Here is a 17,507-nt window from a genome sequence, read left to right as displayed (position 1 = left end):
CTTTACCAGTTGCTTTTACTTCTTGCAGCTGAGGAACTGGGAGATCCAGAGCTAATGCAATATTTACATTTCCTTTTCAAAAATGCTTATGTCACTTGTTCCTAGAAACTATCTGCATGTCAGTGAAAAACTGCACTCAGGTATCTTTTTGGATTTGACTGACAGACATTTATTCTGTATTCCTCATTTGACGCATTAAAATCCTGATCAATAAAACAGAATCAGGAGAGATGAATGTCGGAAAATACATACTGCAGCGATTAGAGAGAGTGCCAATTGTGGGAATGAAAACTATTCTGTATTATTCTTGAATTATTTGCATACTGGTGGGGCTTCGAAGTCCTCAAATTAGTTACGTCTTCTTCATACCCATGCAATTACCCATTCCTAACATTGTGCCCAGAGCTCAAGAACTGGATTGGTTTTCCCCCAAGGATCAGTTATATATTAATTAGCACTTAGATCCATATCTTAGAAATATAATTTAAGAATAAGAAGTGTCTATTACATGGATCCAGGCACTCTGTCTATCAGATCTAAGAGAAAAATGCAAAAAGGCAAAATGATTGTTTGAGGAAGCCTTACAAATAGCTGAGAAAAGAAGAGAAGCTGAAGGCAAAGGAGAAAAGGAAAAATATACCCATTTGAATGCAGAGTTACAAAGAAAGGCAAGGAGAGATAAGCAAGCCTTCCTCAGTGATCAATACAAAGAAATAGAGGAAAACAATAGAATGGAAAAGACTAGAGATCTCAAGAAAATTAGAGATACCAAGGGAACATTTCATGCAAAGATGTGCACAATAAAGAACAGAAATGGTATAGACCTAACAGAAGCAGCAGATATTAAGAAGAGGTGGCAAGAATACACAGAAGAACTAACTATACAAAAAAGATCTACTTGACCTAGATAACCACAATGATGTAATCACTCACCTAAAGTCAGACATCCTGGAATGCAGAGTCAAGTGGGCCGTAGGAAGCATCACTCTGAACAAAGCTAGTGTAGGTGATGGAATTCCAGTTGAGCTATTTCAAATCCTAAAAGATGATGCTGTCAAAGTGCTGCACTCAGTATGCCAACAAATGGAAAACTCAGCAGTGGCCACAGGACTGGAAAGGGTCAGTTTTCATTCCAATTCCAAAGAAAGGAAAAGCCAAAGAATGTTCAAACTACCACACAATTGCACTCATCTCACATGCTAGCAAAGTAGTACTCAAAATTCTCCAAGCCAGGCTTCAACAGTATGTGAACCAAGAACTTCCAGATGTTCAAGCTAGATTTAGAAAAGGCACAGGAACCAGAGATCAAATTGCCAACACCTGTTGGATCATCGAAAAAGCAAGAGAGTTCAGAAAAACATCGACTTCTGCTTTATTGACTATGTCAAAGCTTTTGACTGTGTAGATCACAATAAACTGTGGAAAATTATTTAAGAGATGGAAATACCACACCACCTTACCTACTTCCCGAGAAATCTGTATGCAGGTCAAGAAGCAACAGTTAGAACTGGACATGGAACAACAGACTGGTCCCAAACTGGGAAATGGAGTACGTCAAGGCTGTATATTGTCACCCTGTTTATTTAACTGATATGCAGAGAACATCATGCAAAATGCCAGGCTGGATGAAGCACAAGCTGGAATCAAGATTGCGGGAGAAATATCAATAACCTCAGATATGCAGATAACACCACCCTTATGGCAAAAAGTGAAGAGGAACTGAAGAGCCTCTTGATGAAAGTGAAAGAGCAGAATGAAGAAGCTGGCTTAAAACTCAACATTCAAAAAACAAAGATAATGGCATCCATTCTCATCACTTCATGGCAAATAGATGGGGAAACAATGGAAACAGTGAGAGACTTTATTTTATTGAGCTCCAAAATCACTGCAGATGGTGACTGCAACCATGAAATTAAAAGACACATACACCTTGGAAGAAAGTGAAAGTCAAGTCGCTCAGTCATGTCCAGCTCTTTGCGACCCCATGGACTTTAGCCTACCAGGCTCCTCTGTCCATGGGCTTTTCCAGGCAATAGTACTGGAGTGGGTTGCCATTTCCTTCTGCACGGGATCTTTCCAACCCAGGGATTGAACCCAGGTCTCCCACATTGTAGACAGACGCTTTACCATCTGAGCCACCAGGGAAGCTATGACCAAATGACATATGGTCATTTAATATGACAGCATATTAAAAAGCAGAGACATTACTTTGCCAGCAAAGGTCCATATAGTCAAAGCTATGGTTTTTCCAGTAGTCTTGTATGAATGTGAGAGTTGAACTATAAAGAAAGCTGAGGGCCAAAGAACTGATGCTTTTGAACTGTGGTGTTGGAGAAGACTCTTGGGAGTCCCTTGGACTGCAAGGAGATCTAACCTGTCCATCCTAAAGGAAATCAGTCCTGAATATTCACTGGAAGGACTGGTGCTGAAGATGAAACTCCAATACTTTGGCTACCTGATTTGAAGAACTGACTCTTGGAAAAGACCCTGATGCTGGGAAAGACTAAAGGCAGGAGGAGAAGAGGACAACAGAGGATGAGATGGTTGGATGGAATCACCAATTCGATGGACATGAGCTTGAGCAAGCTCCGGGAGTTGGTGATGGACAGGGAAGCCTGGTGTGCTGCAGTCCATGGGTCGCAAAGAGTCAGACACAACTGAGCAACTGAACTGATACTGATCCTGATTACATGGATCACATCTCACAGAAATACAGCAAAGATGTCATTTTTCCATGAGATCTTATTTTTTAAATATATAGACATATATTTCAACAGGAATATTTTCTTCTCTCCCTTTCCATTTTTGAATCTAGTATAGGGTTGCATTTCTTTTTCTAAATAAAAATAAAAGACTGGCACTAAGGCCAGTTCTATGCAAAATAAAGATTTTTTTTTACATTTATTGTAAGATGAAAGCTCAAAATGTTTCTGCTCTGAGCGATGTTCACGCAGAACAAGGTTTGAGCCTCCTATATTTCAGGTTACTATCAGGAAACTAAAAGCTCCTTTGACATAGCCAAGCTGCTATTGCAAGTAAAGGTTATAACAAATGTCATTTGGTATATTAGGACACTAATGCCCAGGTCCAGTTAATTCTTGCTCAAAAGTTTGTTTATTGCCCTGCAGCCCAAGTCTAAGTGATTTTATGTTGGAGATTGGGAGTATGAGGAGTTGAGGTACAGGCAGCAATCATTATTAACAGTTCCATAGCAACCACAAGTCTTTTCCTAAAAACCAAGACTCTGACACTGCAAAACAAGTTTTAGATGAAATTGGCATTGGACCTTTGTATAGTGCTTGATCTGGATATCGAGATAGAGACTTCTGCAGCGAGGACCTCATTTCTAAAGGGAACAGGCAATAAGTCATATTATTAGAGATACATTCTTCTTATTTTTGTTTTAACCATTGCCTTATCCTATAGTATTTGAAACTCTAAAGTTACCTTTAACTCTGCACACAAACTACCCCAATTAAGAAGCTATACCTTTAGCAAAACAGCTTGATATTCATAATGCTTAGAGACTTTCCACTGTAAATCAATTCAATATTTATTGAGCAATATAGCCATTTGTTTTTCCTACTTGGTAAAATTCACAGTGCCCAAAGCATGAAGACACAAGCATAGGGGAGAGGGAACAAACTTTCTGACAGCTTACTTTACACCAGGCTGGGTTAGCCAATGGTCAAGTGTACTGAATACCTACCACATGCTAGACACAAGCACCGTCTCATTTAATTAAATGAATCCTATTAAAAAGGTATTGTTTTTACACCTGAGACTTTTGAAGTTAATCTACTACTCAAACTAGTGGGGAGAGTGAGGGAATTCCAGCATTCTTAACTACTGGAAGTTCTCATTCATCATATTACAATTTAACTGTTTTTTCTTTTGAAGGCCACAGAGTTCAAAGACATCCAAGTTCATGTAACTATTGGGTGTGATAGTCTGTGCTCAACCCCAGTCTGAAATCCACGCTAAACTACCAAAACAGACTCCTAATTATATCACTTACCCAACTGTGCTTAATTATGAATCACTTTATAAGCTCTCTGATGGTATGGTATTAACTTCATTTTATCACCCCTTATACAGCACCACATACAGCTGCACTTCGTAAATGATTTTAATGATTGTCATACTAATGGTAAGAAAAAGCCGTTCATGATTCTCAAAGAGCCACACAAAGACTGTTATTCAGATATGCTGAGGCCACAGAGGGGCTCCTATGCTCCTTGGCATTGTTCATTGTCAGTGGCTGCAGGGTTCACTGTGGGGCACAGTTTAATAAGTGCAAGCTGTCAACAGAGATAGATACTGGAACTGGCTAATTCAAAGATGGGACAAGACGTCGGCCTTAAACTCTTCAAGTTAAAGGAGTCATATTCCTGTGTCGTGCTAGAGAAATCACACTTTATCCTGCCTGGACACATCCTCTCATAGGCTGAAATTATGGGCGAATGGCAAGTCAGCATGGGGTGGGGGGAGTGTGGAGGTTTGGGAGTAGTATGAACCCTGATGATACAGAGACCAAGCCTCCGAAGATGATTGCTACAAAATCGTCCAGCTGTCTTCTCAGGGAAAATGGGAGCTACGTCAAGCAGATGCTGGTGCCTCCACTTCTGTGGGCAAGCAGTCAAAGAAAACCCTCCAGGCCAGCCCTCATTCTTCAGATATATGCTGCAGGCAGTGGCGTCTTCCCAGGGCTTTGGCCAATGGTCACAGACTCAGATGCCTGAAGGGCTCACACAGGAGTAACATGGCTTGAGGGGGTGTCAAAGCAGTTACAAGTGGGCTCTGACCTCTCTTATGAACAGCCTCATCATTCACGTGCCTGGAGGCAGAGCATTTGCTAATTCCCAGAAAGTGATGGAACAAGAGCCGCCCTGGATTTGCGGTAAGCTGGCACCCACCACCCAACTCCATTTGCCATGTGGGAAGTCAGGCCCAGCACTGCCAAAGCTTCCACTTCTGTTAAGAAGAGCCAAAATTCAGATTTCTTTTTTACATGAAAACCTCCTGGCTTTTTAAGTTTCTGGCAATTAGTTTGAATCATCATACACACTGTTTGAGCCCATTGGAACTCTGTCTGCTGTCTGCATGTAGCCTTGGCAAGACCACCAGTTTCTGACTCCATATCTATAAGTGAGAACTCCTGGGTTCTCCTTCCTCTCCCTGAGGCACATACACGGGAACAGAGAGCTACTGACAGGATTGGATTTGCCTTGAGAAAAAACACAAGATTTTTCTTAGAGAAATAGAAAATGCGAAAATACCCTTGCCAGAACTTGTAAGAAAATGTCTCTTGCCACTAACTGCATCTGTGAAAAGACTGCTGTTAATGCTGTATAATCAATGCCCTGAGGAGACAGTCACAGTGAAAGGTGGTTATGTTCTCTTATGGGAAAGCACCACTTCCTATTATTAGCATCACTACCTACTTGTGGGTTACCTGCAGAGCCCCTGGGTATCACAAGGGTAGGTATTTGGGGTAAACTGAGCATATACTGTGACTATCCCATTTTTATGTTCCAATAGAAGAATGTCTCCTCCTATCAATAACCTGGAGGTCCTACAGAAGACAAAAAGCAAGTCTGCACTCTGTTCTGCCATACATCATAGCCAAATGGCCAGCCAATATGCCAGTTCTTCAATTCTTTACTGTTAGTAACGAGGTACTAAAGGAAAACAACACAGCTCAATTTTCCGGATGCTAAATTGAAACTTCAGAGCTCAGAGTTGAGGGGGGAAAAAAACCCCCTGATAACCCATTTAGCACAAGGGGCAAGACGTCCTGTGTTAAGGAGAAACTTTATGCTTGCAACCACCTGAAGCTCTATGGATGCACATGGATTATCTGTGTTCTCTAAGGTCCAGTGAGGGTTAACCAGATCCAGAACCCCAAGAACATGCAGAGAAAGGCAGTTTATTCTGGGGAATGTGCCCTTATTTGAAAAATCAAATTTCCTAGGGACTTTACATCAAAAATGTTAAATTCTTTCATAATAAAAGGAAGTCCCCCAGCCACTTCCTTCTCAGAATGAATAAAGAAAAGCAGTATAAATGACAACCCACTACAGCATTCTTGCCTTGAGAATCCCGCAGATGGAGGAGCCTAATAGGCTACAGTCCATGGGGTCGCAAAAAGTCAGAAACAACTGAGTGACTTTCACTTTCACACTTAGCTTTATGGGATTGCCCCCAAAATTAACCAGAGAAATTGGATGTCATTCCATTGTCTCTTTAATTCTCTTTTTGTTTTCTTTCTAGTATCACTCTTTTTATTGTCAGAGATTGAAAGATCTTTTCCAACTACCTTGTAAGCTAGACATCTCAGATATTAAATAAAAGCAGTTGGGCCTGAATTATCCAATAACCACAGGGAGTTTTTATCCGCAAGAAACATTTTCCCAATAAAAGTACCCATTTTATTAACATTTATTGGGCATCTATATGTGCTGGGTCTGAGGATAAGACTGATAAGAGTCTTTACCATCTAGGAACTTTCTATCTCCTGAGCAAGGGGAAGTGCTGGGAGCCCCCTGCACAAAGAGTTTACAGAAGCAAAGCAAGAGGGAACAAATCATATGCAAGAATAACTCAGCCTTAAGGAAATTGTTATTTGAGGAACAGTCACTCGAGATAGTTAATGGAGATCCTGTAGCTCGGCTGGAATTCCCAGAATGAAGATGAAAGGAATCTAAACAGTGGAAAGTACAGGTAAGCGACTGAGTACACAAGAGTAGACATTTCTCTGCTCTGAAGCATGAAACAAAATGGTGGAAGGGAGACTCTGAATGGAAGAAAACCTATCGTCTTTGAAACTCAACAACAACAGCAAGCACATTCATTTTATTAATAATTCACAAGTAAGCATGGAGCACACACCACACACCAAGACTTGTGGAGGTGCCGGGTTCACTGGTTCACTGCAGACCAACAGACATACCCTTCCCTCCTACAATCCCAATATGCCCTGGAAAAAACTACTTTTTAATCACTCTCTTGCCAAAAGTTATCAAACTGGTTTTATTAGGGGGCTTTGTTTTGTTTGTTGGATTTTAGGGAATTTTCCTCTCATGGAAACACATTGCTAATTTATGTTATATAATAGCTTTGCTACAATGAGACAGGAATGAATGAACAAAATATACAATAGAAATCAATGAGAAAATCTGACTTACTTTAGGTAAAGTAACTTTACATCCCACTATGAAAGAGTATATATTCTCTTTACAATAGAGGTGGGCTTTTTAAATAACACTTCCTAAGCTACTTGATTTAATTAAACTTTACTTAATGAATTATTAAGTAGGGGGAACTGGTCCATAATCCTAATGCCCAGAGATCCCTGCTGTACATGGTGGGTTCTCTGTTCATGGATCACCAGACTACAATCATAGCGTCTCATCTGGAGGCTCTGAGAAAAATCTGCTTCCAAGCCCATTCTTGTTAGGTAAGTTCGGTTCCCTGCATTCAGCTATAGCACGGAAGTCCCCACTTCCTTGCTATCATCCTTGCATTGCTCTCAGCTTTTAGTAGTGGCTCACCTTCCTTACCAGGTAGTCCCTTCCATCATCAATCCAGCAATCTTTCTTGTGCTTTGAGTCTCTGACTGCCTCTTCTCGAAGCAGCAAAAGAAACCTCTCAGGCTTTAAAGGTCCTCCTGTGATTAGATCAGGGCCGCTGAGATAATCTCTCTTAAAGTAAGAGAGATTCTCCATCTTTGGCTGCAAAGAATATAATCAAATCAAATCAATCAAATCAAATCAGTCAGCAAAAACAAGACCAGGAGCTGACTGTGGCTCAGCTTATGAGCTCCTTATTGCCAAATTCAGACTTAAATTGAAGAAAGTAGGGGAAACCACTGGACCATTCAGGTATGACCTAAATCAAATCCCTTATGATTATACAGTGGAAGTGAGAAATAGATTTAAGGGACTAGATCTGATAGCTAGAGTGCCTGATGAACTATGGACTGAGGTTCGTGACATTGTACAGGAGACAGGGATCAAGACCATCCCCATGGTAAAGAAATGCAAAAAAGCAAAATGGCTGTCTGAGGAGGCCTTGCAAATAGCTGTGAAAAGAGGAGAAGTGAAAAGCAAAGGAGAAAAGGAAAGATATAAGCATCTGAATGCAGAGTTCCAAAGAATAGCAAGGAGAGATAAGAAAGCCTTCCTCCGCGATCAATGCAAAGAAATAGAGGAAAAAAACAGAATGGGAAAGACTAGAGATCTCATCAATAAAATTAGAGATACCAAGGGAACATTTCATGCAAAGATGGGCTCGATAAAGGACAGAAATGGTCTGGACCTAACAGAAACAGAAGATATTAAGAAGAGGTGGCAAGAATACACAGAAGAACTGTACAAAAAAGATCTTCACGACCAAGATAATCACGATGGTGTGATCACTCATCTAGAGCCAGACATCCTGGAATGTGAAGTCAAGTGGGCCTTAGAAAGCATCACTACGAACAAAGCTAGTGGAGGTGATGGAATTCCAGTTGAGCTTTTTCAAATCCTGGAAGATAATGCTGTGAAAGTGCTGCACTCAATATGCCAGCAAATTTGGAAAACTCAGCAGTGGCCACAGGACTGGAAAAGGTCAGTTTTCATTCCAATCCCAAAGAAAGGCAATGCCAAAGAATGCTCAAACCACTGCACAATCACACTCCTCACGCTAGTAAAGTAATGCTCAAAATTCTCCAAGCCGGGCTTCAGTGATATGTGAACCATGAACATCCAGATGTTCAAGCTGGTTTTAGAAAAGGCAGAGGAACCAGAGATCAAATTGCCAACATCCAAGAGATCATTGAAAAAGCAAGAGAGTTCCAGAAAAACATCTATTTCTGCTTTATTGACTATGCCAAAGCCTTTGATTGTGTGGATCACAATAAACTGTGGAAAATTCTTCAAGAGATGGGAATACCAGACCACCTGACCTGCCTCTTGAGAAAACTATATGCAGGTCAGGAAGCAACAGTTAGAAATGGACATGGAACAACAGACTGGTTCCAAATGGGAAAAGCAGTATGTCAAGGCTGTATATTGTCACCCTGCTTCTTTAACTTCTATGCAGAGTACATCATGAGAAACGCTGAGCTGGAAGAAGCACAAACTGGAATCAAGATTGCCGGGAGAAATATCAATAACCTCAGATATGCAGATGATACCACTCTTATGGCAGAAATTGAAGAGGAACTAAAGAGCCTCTTAATGTAAGTGAAAGAGAGTAAAAAAGTTGGCTTAAAGCTCAACATTCAGAAAACAAAGATCATGGCATCTGGTCCCATCACTTCATGGGAAATAGATGGGGAAACAGTGGAAACAGTGTCTAACTGTATTTTGGGGGGCTCCAAAATCACCGCAGATGGTGACTGCAGCCATGAAATTAAAAAACGCTTACTCCTTGGAAGAAAAGTTATGACCAACCTAGATAGCATATTCAAAAGCAGAGACATTACTTTGCCAACAAAGGTCCATCTAGTCAAGGCTATGGTTTTTCCAGTAGTCATGTATGGATGTGAGAGTTGGACTGTGAAGAAAGCTGAGTGCATAAGAATTGAAGATTTTGAACTGTGTTGTTGGAGAAGACTCTTGAGAGTCCCTTGGACTGCAAGGAGATCCAACAAGTCCATTCTAAAGGAGATCAGCCCTGGGTGTTTTTTAGAAGAAATGATGCTAAAGCTGATGCTCCAGTACTTTGGCCACCTCATGAGAAGAGTTAACTCATTGGAAAAGACTCTGATGCTGAGAGGGATCGGGGGCAGGAGGAGAAGGGGACGACCGAGGATGAGATGGCTGGATGGCATCACTGACTTGATGGACGTTGAGTCTGAGTGAACTCCGAGAGCTGGTGATGGACAGAGAGGCCTGGAGTACTGCAATTCATGGGGTCGCAAAGAGTTGGACACAACTGAGCAACTGAACTGAACTGAAGTGAAAGTAGATTACACCATGTAACATAATAAAATCACAAGAGTAAAATCTATCATATTCACAGATCTGGGAATTATTCAGGGTGTGTCCTCCAAGGAGGTAATAAATCTTGGGTCTGTCTTAGAATTTTACCTACCATATAAACAGAGCATAGTAAGGGAATTCAAATGATGCAAAAATGTTCTGAATGGAAATTAAAGAAGTTAGCCTTTTCCTACCTCCCCAACACTATACTGTGGTGATAACCGTAGTCAAAACGTTCTTATATATTCTTCCAGGAAAAATATAGAAGATATATATGCACCTGTATATTTTCTCTTTAAATAACCAGGATCTGATGGCACCTCATTTTTCTCATCTACTCTTTCTGGGCACGCTTTCCTTAGTTGCAAATATGGATCTACATTAGTCTTTCTCACAGCTACACAGGAGTAGTGTTTTATTTCTTTAATAGTTACATAAGAATAAACAAAATGATCAAGAATGAATCATCCTTAAAACCAAGACAGATTATTTATCATCTCAAGGATTTTTAAACTGTGTTCAGAGTCTGAATCAGACCCATTGTTCTCCTGAAACACCTACTTCTCATAGAGCAGATGGGCTCCCCAGGTATCCCTATTTTGGAAGAGAATCAAGTAATTTTTCTCCAAGGTAAAATTAAATAATAATTTCTGGACGAAGTGATCTGTTTGGATACAAAAGGGTCTTGGTGGAATGTCCTCACATGTGAAGGAAGAATACCAAAAAAGAAAAAAAAAGGTAAGAAGGAGGAAGGAGGAATAGAGAAAGGGGGGAGGAAGGGAAGAGAAGGAAGAAAATAGAAAAGCAGAATAAATCAGTTAAAATTAAAGTCAGGAATTTTTCCTTGCTTTAGAACAAGAATAAAGTTCCACCTTCTGACCACTGCCATATCCTTTCTCCATAGCAACACCAAAAAAAATAAAAAGCACTTTATTTCTTTTTTCAAAAAAAAAACAACATGCATTTCTTTCTAATTACTGTCATTCTAAAGTTCTTAAACCACAATGTTTGATATATGGCTTCAGAATACCAATTTTTCATATTGTTTGCCCTAAGTACAAAAAGACAAAGAGACTTCTACTATCTTTCACTGTTCTTTAAATGGGGACTAGACATTAAAAAATAGATTTGCATTACTGGTCATAACTTACAAGTCTTAAAGCTTCCACAAAGCTCATACATTCAATTTTTTTTTACACTGAAGTGACAAGTTGTTCTGCTTTCATCAATTTAAACGAAAACACAGTAAGCAGTAATAATGGCCCCATCTTCCATCAGTGTTTTCTCTGAGTGAGGCCTCCATGAGTCGAAAGTTCCTCTTCAGAGCTTTGGTCCACTGCTCGAAAGTAGAGATGGACCATTAACCCTAACGTGAATGCCTAAGAACTCATGTGAATTTTGAAGAATGTGTGATTTGCTCTTAAAAGCTTAGAATTTCTCATATTTACTGCCAAGTGATGTCCTAAAAACACACATCTCTACAGGTTAACTAGTGGGACATGAAAACCTAGCAGCAATTTAAGATAAACCCCAAGGCTGTATGAGGCCACTGCCAGGAAGAGAACTGCAACCAAGAGGCTATAAGGAAATCCCATACAGACGCAGATAAGCACAGACTCAGTCCTGTGCCTGCTCCTCTGGGAGTCCTACACTTTAAGGAACATTTAAAAAAATATTCTAAGTTCCCCTCTAATGCCTGGGACCATTCAGGGTTGGCAGTGTCATCAGACAGCAAGATTCAGTCCGATAAGGCCCCACGTGGGCCCTTTTCTGTTTCTCCCCTTCAGGTGCTGTCTAAGCCTCTATCCTGTGCAAGGGGTAAACCAGACGGCCAGAAAAGCCTTCAAGAGGAAAACTCTCCTAGCCAGCAAAGTATTTCTCTTATGAAGCTATGAGATTCTGAATGAGGTTGGACCTCTGGAGTAGCACTGACATGACAATTTAGGGGAACCCACATTTCTGAGAGACACAGCACAAATATAGGGCTCTGGGATACTATGGTATACTGCCAGCCCTGGGCTTGAGTCAGGCATGTGGGCTGGATCAAAAGTTTTTAGAACGAGGTGCCACCTGTAGTCTACAGCACCAAGGGGGCAAGGCGACAGCAGGTGTCCTTCATCCAGGGCTGTCACTCCACTTCCTGCTTGAGTTCGACATCATGTGTCAGGCTCTTTCCCCAGGGTTGCCTCACCCTCCACAAACTCCCCAAAGAGTTTTCCAGCCTTTTGTTCCCCTATAACCAGAGATTCTTGCAATCCACGAACTCTCTTCCCCTACATCATGTGTTGATATTGTTCCCCGCTAAGCTGGTCTTAAGCCATGCTGGACAACGGATGGACATTTCTTATACAAATAGGACCACTTTTCTTGGTCCTATCTTCCCCACTGGAAGAAGTGGTAAAAGGCAGAGGAATACCCAACATTGAAAGGGAACATAATCTAACATGGTCACCACCTAAGGGTTCAAGAGAAGGCATAATTGAAGGATGCATCATTCTATGTTTATGCTATAAAATTCTGAACACTAAATTTGACATGACCAAAAAACAACTTGTCATTTATCTTTCCTGCATGTACTGGCTAAGACTCACATTACTGATCATCATCAGCAACGCACAGCAACAACATTTGAGACAGTCCTGGGAAACCAGTGATCATAGCATGATGGATGATGCAGACTCATGAGTAATAATGTAACCAGCCTTAAATAAATGACATTAGAAAACACAGAGGCAAGAAGATCTATATTGTTTCCATTAAAACTGAATCTGGAGAGCCATGACATTATGAACAATAACTGTATTACTACCTTTCTCCTCACATAGTGGGAGACATGAAATTAACCAGGAACCATGCATTTGACAATAAAGAACGAGAAGAAACAGCACCTAGGTACCAGCCACTGTGAAAATATTTTATATGCAATGACTAGACAATAAACAAATATGTAAATAGTTCTACTTTATCCATTATTGTGACAGCCAATTGAAATTGCCATACCTTATATAGGTCCATGAACACTCTTTTAAATCAAGAAATTTTTATAGACGGAAACTCTCCAAAATGAAATTTTTTCCAAGGCCCTTTACATCCTAGGGATGGCCCTAAGGAAGGGGAGCAGGTAACCTGTAAACATACAATTTCATCCTGTCTTAGTACAGCTACACTAGATTTTATTATATGGTTTGAGAATCTATATGACTTAATTTAGAAAATATTTTATATATACAATGAAATAATAACCTAATGTGTTACAAAGGCTTGGAGACTTTTGCATTTTTATGCATGAAGCTATCATGCTTTTGTATTTTTTCCCACTTGAAGATAGTTCTCAGTTATCCAGAATGTGGTTTATTCACTCAGTAAGTTAACTGCATAAAATAAACATTTTGTTACTAGAGTGTCTGACCTTCAACACCAAGTATTTATAGATGACCACACTATGTCATTAGTTGGTAGAAACTCAAAGAATGAAAATTAATTTTGATGTTAAACACTTTAATTATAGAAGAAAATCTGCTCAAACAGTCAAATAAATGTAAACATATCAGATGATTTCTGAAGAAGTATTTACCTCTTGGATTATCGTTGACTTTTTAATGAACATATATAGTTTAGTTTTAACTATTTTAAAACTTCCATTATATCAATGATTTGTACTACCATATTTGTATCTACAAAAAGAATTATTCATAGATGATTAACCTGCATTTATGACTTAAAAACCATTAGTCTGGTCAATTACTTAACCAAACCTCTAAGAGAGGTTAATAGTGGAGTTCTAGTTCCAGTTCAAGAAATCATAGTTTATTTCCAAAAATAGGCAAGAAATAATCATGAAAAGGAAAGTTTTAAATTAAATATTAAACCAATATTTTAAACCAACTCAGAGAATATATAATTACTATAACATGTCTCCTTCCTCTTACCCACTGGATCAAGTGAAGTCAGTCAGTCGTGTCCAACTCTCTGCCAGGCTCCTCCGTCCATGGAGTTTTCCAGGCAAGGATACTGGAGTGGGTTGCCATTTTCTTCTCCAGGAGATCTTCCTGACCCAGGGATCAAACCTGGGTCTTCCACACTGCAGGCAGACTCTTACCCTCTGAGCCACCAGGGAAGAATCTTACCTATTATTTTACCCTAAAAAGGAACTCAGAAAAATGCTACTGGAGATGCTTCGCCTGTCGACATTTCACTCTCATGGGATTTTAATATTTCAAATGCCAGTGAATTTCCTTTCAATAAATCTTACAAATATAAAAGTTAAAGAATAAAGCATTCTAATCACACAGTACATTAAAATGCAAAATTTCACAAGTTTTGTCTGATAAAACTTAAACACAAACATTTTGTCAGCACCACAATTCTTGTTTTTGAAATTTAGCAGATTTTTCATTTTGATTGATATGGTTATAAAATGCATGCAGGCAATAGGGAAAGTATAAGGAATAATTCAGGTTTTCTGAAATAATTCTTTTTCTTTTGACTCACTCAATCTTGTTTTATTTCTGTCAAACAGGATAGGAATTACCCAACTTTCAGAGATATTCTGTATGTTATCTAACACTTGACTGACTATGCTAAAGCCTCTGACTGTGTGGATCACAACAAACTAGAAAAATCTTAAAGAGATGGGAATACCAGACCACTTTACCTATCTCCTGAGAAACCTGTATGCAGATCAAGAAGCAACAGTTAGAACCAAACATGGAACAATGGACTGGTTCAAAATTGAGAAAGGACTACATCAAGGCTGTATACTGTCACCCTGCTTAATTAACTTATATGCAGAGTATATCATGTGAAATGCCAGGTTGGATGAATCACAAGCTGGAATCAAGATAGCTGTGAGAAATATCAATAACCTCAGATACGCAGATGACACCACACTAATGGCAGAAAGCAAACAGGAACTAAAGAGCCTCCTGATGAAGGTGAAAGAGGAGGTGAAAACGCTGGCTAAAAACTCAACATTCAAATAACTATGATCATGTTATCTGGTCCTATCAGTTCATGGCAAATAGATGGGGAAAAATGGAAACATTGGCAGACTTTATTTTCTTGGGCTCCAAAATCACTGTGGATGATGAATACAACCATGAAATTAAAAGATGCTTGCTCCTTGGAAGGAAAGCCATGACCACCCTAGACGGTGTATTACAAAGCAGAAATATCACTTTGCCAACAAAGGTCCATCTAGTCAAAGCTATGGTTTTTCCAGTAGTCATGTATGGATGTGAGAGTTGAACCATAAACAAGGCTCAGCACTGAAGAATTGATGCTTTCAAATCGTGATGCTGGAGAAGACTCCTGAGAGTCCCTTGGACAGCAAGGAGGTCAAACCAGTCAATCCTAAAGGAATAAACCCTGAATGTTCATTGGAAGGATCAATGCTGAATGAAGTTCCAATACTTCGGCCACCTGATGTGAAGAACAGACTCATTGGAAAAGACCCTGATACTGGGCAAGATTGAGGGCAGGAGGAGAAGGGGGTGAAAGAGAATGAGATGGTTGGATGGCATCACCGACTCAATGGACATGAGTTTGAGCAAACTCCAGGAGATCGTGGAGAACAGAGAAACCTGGTGTGTTGCAGTCCATGGGGTCACAAAGAGTCAAACATGACTTAGTGATTGAACAACTACTAGTTTCTCGGTAATAAAGAGTAAGTTCCAAGCCTTTTTGTTTGGAAATGAAACAACAACAAACAATGGGTTTGTATTTCTTTAAAAAGCAGTTATCTTTTGAAACAGAATCCCTGGGAAATCTTAGAACATGAAATTATGTGATTTTCACAAATAAATCATAAATTATATAATATTAAAAACAATTCTCTGACTCTTCAGTACTGACCTTTATATGGATAAATCTCAAAAATTAAATGCTAACAACTTTTCATCCTCCAAATCCAGCAAAAATCACTTGAAAGAATGAAAATATTCAACCAAAATGAACATCACATGGCTAAATAGAAAACAGCAAGCACCTGCTTGCTCTAAAAAGAATATTTTAGATTTAATTAGAAGATATTGATTATAAATAAGCCATAGCATGGTGGAATCAAAGAATTTTATAATTTCTCTAGACAAAAATATTGTATTGAGAATCAGTAATATTTAATTCAGTGCATCAGTTAGCATATTTGGACATCATATTTGGTTCAAAGCCCAGTTTTGATGTCTGTGAAGGATTCAGACTTCCACTGTGAAATCATGAAGCTTTGCCCAATGCAACAGAAATGCTTCCTTTAAAATATTTCTGTTCCCTGTGTCCTTTTTTTAACAACTCTATGTATGCTCTGTTTTTCTAAGCATCAGGGTCAACCTGACATTTCCTTGAGGACTGTGCCTGTCAGCTAGAATCACCATTCTTCCACTTGCTGAATCAGCCCACCCTTGTACCACTAGCTGATAGGAATACAAAGAGACCTTCAAATTTTGCAAATTTTAGCTAAATTAGAATGGTCTCTAAGCCATTATCTTTAAAACCAGTACAGATTTTCAGACATTTACACAATCAGATTTCTAATTACAAAAGACCCCAGAAATACATACCATTTCAGGCTTGGATGGACTGTTTGATTCCAAGTGAAAATCTTTTATCATATCATCCAGATGACTACCATATACTAAGGTCATAATAACTGTTCCTATTATGACAGGACATCATTCTAACTTGGAAATCCAAGCTTTTAGAAACAGTGCTACAAATAGAGTTAATATTAGACAAACTACCACAGTTGGAAGGAAGGGAACAGATATCAGTCAGAGTTCAAATTTCCAACCTTTGTGGCTTTGGTCCTTTGCCAACCATGCTTCTTCTCTATATGCTGATGGATACAGGCTGCACAGAGAACACTACTGAACTGAAGGAACTTTTCTTCTGTTACAAAGGCTTATTAAGGGTCAACAGAATAGACTTCAACAATTCAGAGAGAATAGCTTATTATTGCCAGAATTCTGGTTGAAAGCAACATTGTATTGTTTAATTCATCAGGACAAAATAAGTTAAAATATATGGGCAGACTCACTATCATAAGTCTGGAAAATTAAAGCCTAAGACAATAGGTGCCTGAAGTTCATTGAAGGAGAGCACTTCAGGAAAAGCTCTTCAGGGCAGGGAATGACAAGCAGGAGAGGACAGAGGAAAGGGCTGAGAAAGGATGTGGTCTCATATACAGACCAGTCTTGACTTGATCCATGTGATCACACCACAGAACTAATTATGACCCTCTCCTCTGATTCAAGAGGGCCAGCTATTTGTAGCCCCATATCCATCAATCACTAGCTGCATAACCTCTTGGGAGATGCAGCTGCCATCAGCAATTCTCTGGAAGAGGACAGAGAAAGAGGAGGGAAGTGGGGCATGCAGCTGTGAGTCTTTAGCCACCAACAGCAGCTGAAGAAAAAATGGAAAGAAATTTAGGCAGGGCACCCACAGTAGCTGCTATGCTACTTACGATCCACTCAGAAATTAGAAAAAAACACCTAGGACTCCATCAAGTTTTAGACAGACTGGAAAGGGTCACCTCTTACA

Source organism: Capricornis sumatraensis, chromosome 3 (assembly GCF_032405125.1).
Source record: "Capricornis sumatraensis isolate serow.1 chromosome 3, serow.2, whole genome shotgun sequence".
In the NCBI taxonomy this organism is placed as follows: domain Eukaryota; kingdom Metazoa; phylum Chordata; class Mammalia; order Artiodactyla; family Bovidae; genus Capricornis; species Capricornis sumatraensis.
This window is presented reverse-complemented; position numbering follows the sequence as displayed.